This window comes from Glycine soja, chromosome 3 (assembly GCF_004193775.1).
Source record: "Glycine soja cultivar W05 chromosome 3, ASM419377v2, whole genome shotgun sequence".
NCBI lineage: Eukaryota > Viridiplantae > Streptophyta > Magnoliopsida > Fabales > Fabaceae > Glycine > Glycine soja.
In genome coordinates this window covers 3,597,820-3,607,431 of record NC_041004.1, presented here as the reverse complement: position 1 = coordinate 3,607,431, position 9,612 = coordinate 3,597,820, and positions in this window count along the sequence as shown.

The following is a 9,612-nucleotide window of genomic DNA, read 5'->3' as shown; positions in this document are numbered from 1 at the left end:
ACTGAGGTGGGCTCAGTACTTCTTCCCACATAGCAATAGTCCTCTTTGTCTATGGTCCACTTTGGTTGTGGATTATGCAAAAGCACTGAAAATGAATTTGAAGCTGAAGAGAACTCCAACACTCCTTTTCCTTGAAAATCCTTATCAGAAGGAAAAGGCATGGCCCTAATCTAAGAAAGTTAACTAATATGGGCATCCAGTGCCCCAACAAAACCACTCCAGTTTCTTCAAAAAAGTTAGCACCTTTGGCTCAAAATCGATTTATGAACAAATAGGTTGGGTCACAAAAACCAGAAACAAACAAGACTTGGGAAAAAGGAAGCTCTAACGTGTAATTTCTCTTATCTTTCTCATGGATTGAACACAATTCCTTCAACTATTGATAAAAGACCAAATTGTTAGTTTATTGTGAATTGAATTATTACGGGAATACAACTAGTGTTTTGGGTGCGATATCTAGACTTAGGTCCACTGTTACTTCGCTTAGGGTACTCTTGCCCTTAATGGTCATATTTTACACATCAAAGTGAGAGAGAAAAAAATAATTTGATATTATTTTGTTAAATAGAGAAATAGAAAATAATAAAAATATGTCTAGATAAAAATAATTGAAAGCTATCAAAAATTATAATTTTAACTTTTTTATTTCTTCTCTATCCCACATAATGTAGATATAGTAACAATAAATATGTATTTATAAGAAAAAATCATTTTCTTTCTCTTCAATATTCAATCAAACAAGTGGGAAAAAACTTAATTTTCTATTGTCATTTTTTATCAGTAAATGTTAATTTATTAGAATTAGTTTTGTTAGCATAGGATATTAAATCCAATATATTTTTCATCATTCTTTCTCTCTTTTAACCATCCAACACACACTATATTTTCATTGTAACTTTATTGTATAATACTACTATATTAAATCTACAAAGTAGAAAATGTTTATTATTATTTTTTGTGTACGATAAATTAATGTTCATAATTATAATTAAACTTTAGTAATAGATCTCCAATACCAAAGAAACTTTAGAAATATATATTTTGATAAAATAATTGGAAACTATTTTTAATGATGCAAGTTAACTTGACAGGAAAATCTAGTGACTAAGTTATGACTTATGGCGAGGTCATCACGTTATATAAATCCTTGATAAGCATAAGCCTAACTTGTTTCCGAAAACAAAAACAATAAACACCCACTGTTAGGATGCATGCATCCTCTCTTATTTCTTAATCTAAATTTATTTTACTTTATTATCTAAACATTTCACTTACGTGTCGAACTTGAATCGTCATTCTAATATATATTGTGCCATAAAAAAAAAAGTGTGGAAACACCAATGGAAGCCCAATAAAAAATTGCAAGACATGTAATAATGTCAAAGACACAATTATATCAGACAAACCTTCACTAAATTAAATTCAAATATTAAAATCTCAATTGTTATCTATAAAAACTAAAAGAATGTGTGTTGACACACTCATATACCAAATGAGGACTATTTTTTTTATTACGATTGTATACGCTTGCGCCACAAACTAATATTGTCCTTCTAACAAACATAAATTAATATGATTTATAATTACCTAAGTTTACCCATCCATAATTTTATTTATTAAAAATTTAAATATATGAATTAAAAATTGTATAGATTTTACTAAATGTTATTTAATAATTTATTGAGAAATAAACTATTATGTTTAGGATTACCTTATTTTCTCTGTATATATATATTACAAAAATTGAATTATCCATATAGATATTTGAATTATAGTATAATATATTATAATATTTGATGTATTAGTAATAATATATCATATTGTTAGTTTAACTAATAATATTTATATTGGCAACTTAGTTTCTCCTAAATGAAAGTTATATCTTTTTAATGTCAAATTATTAATATATGTTAGATTATTAGTACATGATAATTTTTTACTTGAATTTGTTGGTGCCATTTTGCTTCATTAATTCAGCTTGCCCTAATAATATCTATGAGGTGGTTGCTATCAAATCATCCCGTGATCTAAAAGTGGCGGTCTCTACGTCACGGAGGCACCGATTAGTCCATTTTCTAGTCCAAACCTTCTTTCACCATCCCATGTGGTCCAAATGCAACTGAATATTATTTTTTTCGTATTTATTTTAATCGTAACATGCTTGCTTTCTCTATTTTCAGAAGAAAAAAAAACCAAAAGAAAAAGGGAAATAGAAAACTCTGATGTCGAACCGAAAAAATGAAATTAAAATAAAATAATAAAGTTATGATCACGTTATAAGGAAAGGCACTAATTATATATATATATATATATATATATATATATATATATATATATATATATATATATCTTGTATAAATATATTAAAAAGTGTTGTTGAGGTCGGCTATGGATATTAGAGATGATGGTTTTTATTATACTATACATATCGATGACTTGCATGTTGCCCTCTAATCATGGGGATGTCAACTATAAGATTGTTAACTATATAAATATATAAATTCTTGCAATAAAATGACGTTTCGGCTTAAAAAAAATATTACCATTATATTGAATGTGTAGAAGTAGGCCTTTTTTTTTTTTATGAAATTGCTTGAGGTGTGAGGTGTCTTGAGAAGAGAGAAAAGAACATAACAGAAACACATACGTACCCTTTAGCCAACAAACAACAAAGAAAAAGAAAAAAGAAAATACGAGAGAGAAGGAAAAAAATATTTGAAAGCAATGAATTAAAAATTCAAGTAGGGAAAGAGTGGGAAGCAAAGGGTTTTAGGCAACTTTACACTTCATAGGGGAGAAGTTAGAAGTAGGAGTTGTTATTGTTATGTAATGTAATGTTATTAGGCTTCACATGGGGGAACGTAGATTATATAAATTAAATAAATTACTATAAGGCTTGTCTCTGACATGTCCAAATCATAGTTTCCATAAAGAATTCACAAGAAGCCTAAGCATGTCCCCCTTCTTTCCTGCCACATTGATATGTGAGCAATTTCAATTTTGTCTAAGACAACGAAAGTACTCGATTTTTTTTTTCTTTTGTAAGTTCCTATCATGCCATAGCGTTTTCCATTATTGTTGCCCCACCCTTCAAAGATCAAACATGTTCATGTTCATGTTCATGTTCAATTATTCATGGGGGAAGTACATTGGATGGAAAGTGATGGACATTGACTGTGCAATTGGGGTTTGGCCCTTTGCACTTTTAGACAAAATCCCTTTGAGCTCCCAATTGAGTGTGGTGAAAATTATGCCCCATGCATGATGAGAGAGTAACTTACTTGGACAATAGAACACGTCAAATAATAAGGCTGTGAGGTAAGGGTGTTGAAGCATGATAGTGGAAAAAAAGTGTGTATAAATAGCTGAACAAAGCAAAAGTTCAGAAAGTATGTCTCACTTGTAAAGGAATTGGGTTTCTATCTCCCGCAATATTATTTTCAGATATTAACTAACTACTACATGATATATGGTGTTTCTTTCAAGTAATGTAAAACAAAACTATTATATAGAAACCTTGACAATTAAGTCAGTCACGTTCCTTTATGGGAAACCATTGTTTAATTTAGGTCCTTCATTCATTGTTTCCATATTCTATTACTGGTTACATACCTAATTATTATTCTACTTAAATAAAAGTAAAACAAACTAATTAATTTGTGAAAAATATTGCTGCATCAGGGAATTACTTACTTTTTTTATTTATTTTTTGCTACGGCGTTTTTTATATAATTAACATGAATATTGTACTTTTTTCCTAAACATATCATGTTCATAACATTAATTTTGCATAGTTCAAGATTCTTTTTCATCAACTCCTACTAAACTTAATAAGATATAATAAATTTAGAGTTTAATTTGTATGTAACGTGAGTGTAAACCAATAAAAAAATCATACTTGCTATGATTTTAAAGATTAAATATAAAAATCAATAAACTTATTTTACATATTAATTTATAATTGATTAATAATATAAATAAATTTTACAGTACTATAATAGGGGCGAGTCGAGGAACCTATTAGAGGGTGTTAAATTTTTCTTTTTCCTTTGTAATTATTTAAACGTCTAATTTTTAAGGTTTAAATATGTTTTTGGTATCTATAAATTAGTACTTTTTATTTTTGGTCTTTGTAAATTCATTTTTTTTTAACTTTTAGTCATTGTAAGTTAACTTTTTTTTTAATTTTGGTTCTGTAAATTATTTTGTTTATTTTTAGTTCTTATAAGTGTGTGTTTTTTTAATTTTTGTTCCTATAAGATTTTAAATTTTTTATTTATAATTCTCATAAATTAGCGCTTACAGAAATTAAAATTGAAAAAAAATATAAATTTGCATGAACTAAAAATAAGTAAAGAAAAAATTAAAAAAATGCAAACTTATAGGGACTACAATTAGATAAATAAACTTATATAGGGACCAAAAATAAATAAAAAAGACTAACTTACAAGGTTCAAAAACATATTACAGGGACCAAAAATGAAAAAAAATACATTAACTTACAAAGTTTAAAAATACATTTAAATCAACTTTTAATAAATAATAATTTTTAAAAAATATTTATTATTTTTATACATAAAATTAAATCTAATTTTTATTTTAAATGATAATATCTTTACTGTTATTATAAACATAATAAACACACAATTTTATTGTAATTATCACCTTAATCATTACGATAATAATAACAAACACAATTAATTTTATATAATTTTATTATAACTAACATTAATCAATATTATAATTATTATAATAATAACATAAAAAAAATTAATTTTAGATTAATTAATTTAAAAATAAATGTATAAGAGAAGTGGAGGGGGAACTCGGGTTCTGCCGGCCCTCTCTCCATCTGTCCTGTATATAGATTATTCTTTTCATAAGTATTTATCATTTAATTAACTAAATAATTGTAACTATTTAAACGTTATAAAACTTAAAGTGCAAAATCAATAAATAACTTCTTTATACCCCCCCCCCCCCCCTCTCTCTCTGTATATAATATGTACATACAATTTTAAAAAATAAAAATAAAAACGTTTAGGCGTGTCTTATTTTAACTATATGTTGCATAAAATGTCTCTTATGGCAAATACCAGTATCACACAAATTTCGTTAAATGTTAATTATTATAACAATGTTTAAAAACTATCTATTTTTGCATTGCACATAATATGTATTAATGTACGCTGTAAATAAAACATAAGGACTAATGTCTTCAAAAAAAATCATGAGTGGAGCGAGGACAGTGTTTGAGAGAGGAGAGTATTCGATTTTCGATTTTCGGATGCATAAGGGAGCAAGATCTCTTGAAGGTGTTTTGACAATGGGGTAAGGTCTGTGAAGTTACTATAGCCAAGAAGAAGAAGAAATGGGGGCATAGATTTGGATTTGCTTGCTTCAAGAAGAAATGGATTTGAACAACCCAAGGTACAAGAGATATTAGCAAGGAGGAGGGGAGAACAAGTATGTGGGAGATAGCAATAAGGGGAAACAAATTAGCCATGGAGAACATGCCTTTGGTTACCAACTCAGAGATAAGAGACAATATGCCAAAGTGGTAAAAGGAGGGAAGCAACAATGAAATCAAAGCATGGCAACGGAAAAAGGAGGACAAACAGATGCAGGATGTAGATTGGAAGGGATGTTGGGTGGGAACCCTAAAGAACGTGACCTTAATTGACAAAAATCCATTAGGAAAGTTTCCTAACTTATACGGGGGAAATTGGACTAAAATGTCTTGGGGGATGACTTGGTTTTAGTGGAGGTGATCATACAGACTGGAACAAGGGAGAAGAAGAGGGGCTATGGTCCATATTTCAATCATTGGAGAAATGGAACCCCAAACTTGTCCCTGGTAACCGATTGACTTGGATTTGTTGTATGAGGAGTGAAATTGATGTACATAAAGAAGGCTGTTGTGAAGGAAAATGGTGCAATTTGTGTGTATTCAAGAGACCAAAAAAGAAACAATAAAAAGGGAGATGTGTCAAGCAATATGGGGGAGTGTGAAGTTGAATGGATTATGCAACCAACTATTAACATTGCAGGAGCGCTTTAGCTTATGCCTTTGGAACAACAATTTATTTGTTTCTAGAAATTTGTTTCAAGGATGTGGGTTTATTGGAGTAGAGGGAACTTGGAAGGAAGGGGGACATGATGTTATTATCATCAACATTTACTCTCCTTGTGACTTGGAAGCAAAGAAGAGGCAATGGGAAGCTTTGAAAAGTGTAAGGGCGACTAGTAGGGAGTCTTTATGGTTTATCATTGGAGATTACAATTGCATTAGGAGGTCTTGTGAGAGACAAGGGGAGAGCTTAGTAGACTATGGTAGTGGTGAAAGGATGGAACTTGACAAATTTATAGTTGACATGGAGTTAAAAGACATTTCATTGGTGGGTTGAAAATTTACTTGGTACCAACCAAATGGAAAAGCAAGGTGTAGGATTGATAGATGTTTGGTGTTAAGAGATTGGATTGCTATGTGGCCCGAGAGTTCCCAATATGTGTTGGATAAAAACATATCAGACCATTGCCCAATGTTGTTGAAGGATGTTAATGTAGTTTGAGGACTTAAACCTTTTAGATCCCCATATTGTTGGTTTAAAGACAAACAATTTGAAAAATTGGTGGTGGATACTTGGTCAAATCTTCATAGGCATGGGAAAGGGGATTTCATCCTTAAGGAGAAATTGAAGGGGCTAAAAGGAAGCTTCAAAGAGTGGAACCAAACTCACTTTGGAAATATCAACAATAACATTGCTAGAATTTAAATAGAGTTGAATGATTGGGAGAAAAAAGAGTGGGTTGTTTGAAGAGGAGAGAAATACTTGGAGGGGCTTTCAAGATGAATCTTGGAAGAATGCGATGTATAATGATTCATTACTAAAACAAAAATCAAGATCTAAGTGGTTCAAGAAGGGGGATAGCAACTCATAGTATTTTCACATCACGGTGAATTAGAGGATAACAACTTCATCTTATTGACTTTTTCAAAACTCATTCAATTCCAAAATTTCAACTTATCCAAACATTGTCGAGTATAAAATTTGTTTTGTTGGAAGAGACAATATCTACTTCTATGATCTCTTTGTCTCATAGGAATCATACTTTTATTGTCGATTGAGAAATATTCTCGGTGAAAAAAAATATATAAAATTTTTATTTTTACCAAAAAGTTAAATGCCTATTCAAATGTAATATTTTGAATTAATTTGTATGTATTTATAAGTAAAAAAATGTCTAGTATATAATAAAATATATCATTATAATAAAATTGTGTATTTTTTAATGTATTATATGTTTATAATACTTCTATATAAACTGTCCCTATCGGCCTTTTTGTCTTTGGCCCATAATATATAAACCAAAATCTAATAAGGCATGAATCTCTCTTCTATCTACTATATGCTCCGTCTTCAAAACCCTAGCCACAATATTCAATTGTCATCCATTGAAGATGAGATTTTGAATCTTCACAAAAACTCACTCTCGTCTCAATCTCACCCACAATTACTCATTCATTCTATATTATGGAAAGAAGCGCCTAACGATTTCTTATCTCTTAATCATCACTCAACTTTAGGTTCTACACCATTTATCTCTTTTCATTTTTTTTCTCAATTTGAATTCTTATTTTTCTTGGTGTTATTTGAATTCATCGATAATTATTTAATTTATTGAATTCAAATTGGTTTTGAGGTTCGATATATTTTCAATTATTACAACATCCAATTCCATAACATATTCACAGTTTCTTTTTTAAAATTAAAAAAATCATGGTAATGAAATAGAGAACAAACTTAGCTGGTTATTGCTACCTTTTTTAATGTTAGAGAATAACTTAGTTAAGTTTCATTTGTTGCGAGCCTTGTTAAATAAATGCATTGATCTTTTGAATATTGACGTTAGCGATGAATAGTTTTATGAATTTGAATAATTCTAGTTATTTTAGTTGTGATTTTTCTCTATTTTTTAACGACCTTTTTTGTTTGGTGAATATGTGTTTAAGCATTTAGGATCCAACTATGCTTTAGCTACACATAATTTTTAGTCTCTATCTTGTTAATGACTTTTTTTGTGATTGTGTTTGGACAGTGAGGATCCTGTTATGTTCAGCTGCATAAATGAGACATGTTAGAGACTTCTATTAAATTTTTTGGACTTTCATGAAGCTTTTCTTTCTCCTACAAGAGAGATATTGATTTTATATTCTTATGAATGTGAAGCATTTGATTACATGTGCAAATGCATTAGCTTTTTACTTGCAAGAGAGTTACATTCCAATGGTGATGAAGATGACTCATGTCAGGTAATCAAATGGTTTACAATGTGAATGATTTTTTCTATTAAAACTTTTATTTTGTTTGGGTGTTTGATATTGATTTAGATGGAGAAAGTAGTGTCAATAATCAATTTTTTTTTTATCTTTGGATAGTTTAAAACTAATTGGAAATATGGTTTGTAATTAGGTAAAAGTAACATAAAGTAAAAACTTAATATTACTCCATTAAATTGCTTTGTGACTAGAGAAGTTGATTTAAGTTTTGGAGGAAAAGTAAGGCTTTCAAGGGATAACATATGAATTGTCATTTCATTATGTGTGGAAATCTAATGACTTTTTTTTTTTTTTTACAAATACCTCAATAATGTAGATTTTTTGTGTATTAACAACAACTTGGAGTGAAACATCAATAAGGATAATTTAATTGTTGAATATAGGTTACATATCTAAATTCTTTTCCTCTGTTATTATTATTTTTTTTATTGCTTTGAGCTCACATGGTTATACTATCTGCTTGGGATGAATTAAGATTGGCTAATGGTTCTACTATGCCCATATTTGTCACTTTTGGGTGAGTTTTATTCTTCTAACAAATAATTAATTGCTCATAATTATTTTTTACTAATTGGTGTGACTTATTTTTTTTTTATTAATGTTATAATATCACAGGTGCAAGTGTGACCCCATGATATTATAAAATAATATTAATGTTATAATATCAAGGATGTCAAGTGTCACAACCCATGCATTTGGTTGTTGTAGCCTTAATAGCCTCAACAGAAAACATTCATGACATGTCAATCAATAAGAGACAATTAGAGTAGTCAATCACTTACCTGAATGATGAAGAATAAAGCCCACAAAAGGTTGACAACAATGCGAATTATAGAACCATAATGAATCCTAATCCCCCAAGAAAAGTGTAATACCATGTTAGCTAAAAGTAATGGGAAAAATAAATAAGATAACTAATTATGTATTTAAAAGTTAAATTAGCTTTACTAATGCTTCATCCAAAGTTGTTTTAAGCACACAAAGGATCTACAACATTGATGTATTTGCAAACAACAGGTTTCTCTGAGTAATTCATTGTTGGGCATAAGATCATAGTAGGACTCACAAGCATTAATAAATTGTTCATTATGTAACTAGTATGATGTCATGTTTAGCAACCAATAACTTAGAGAAACCTTTTGTTTACAAATACCTCAATATTGTAGATCCTTGTGTCCTAACAACAACTTGGGACAAAACATCAATAAGGATAATTTAAATTTTAAACATAGGTTACATATCTTAATTATTTTCCTCTGCTACTATTATTT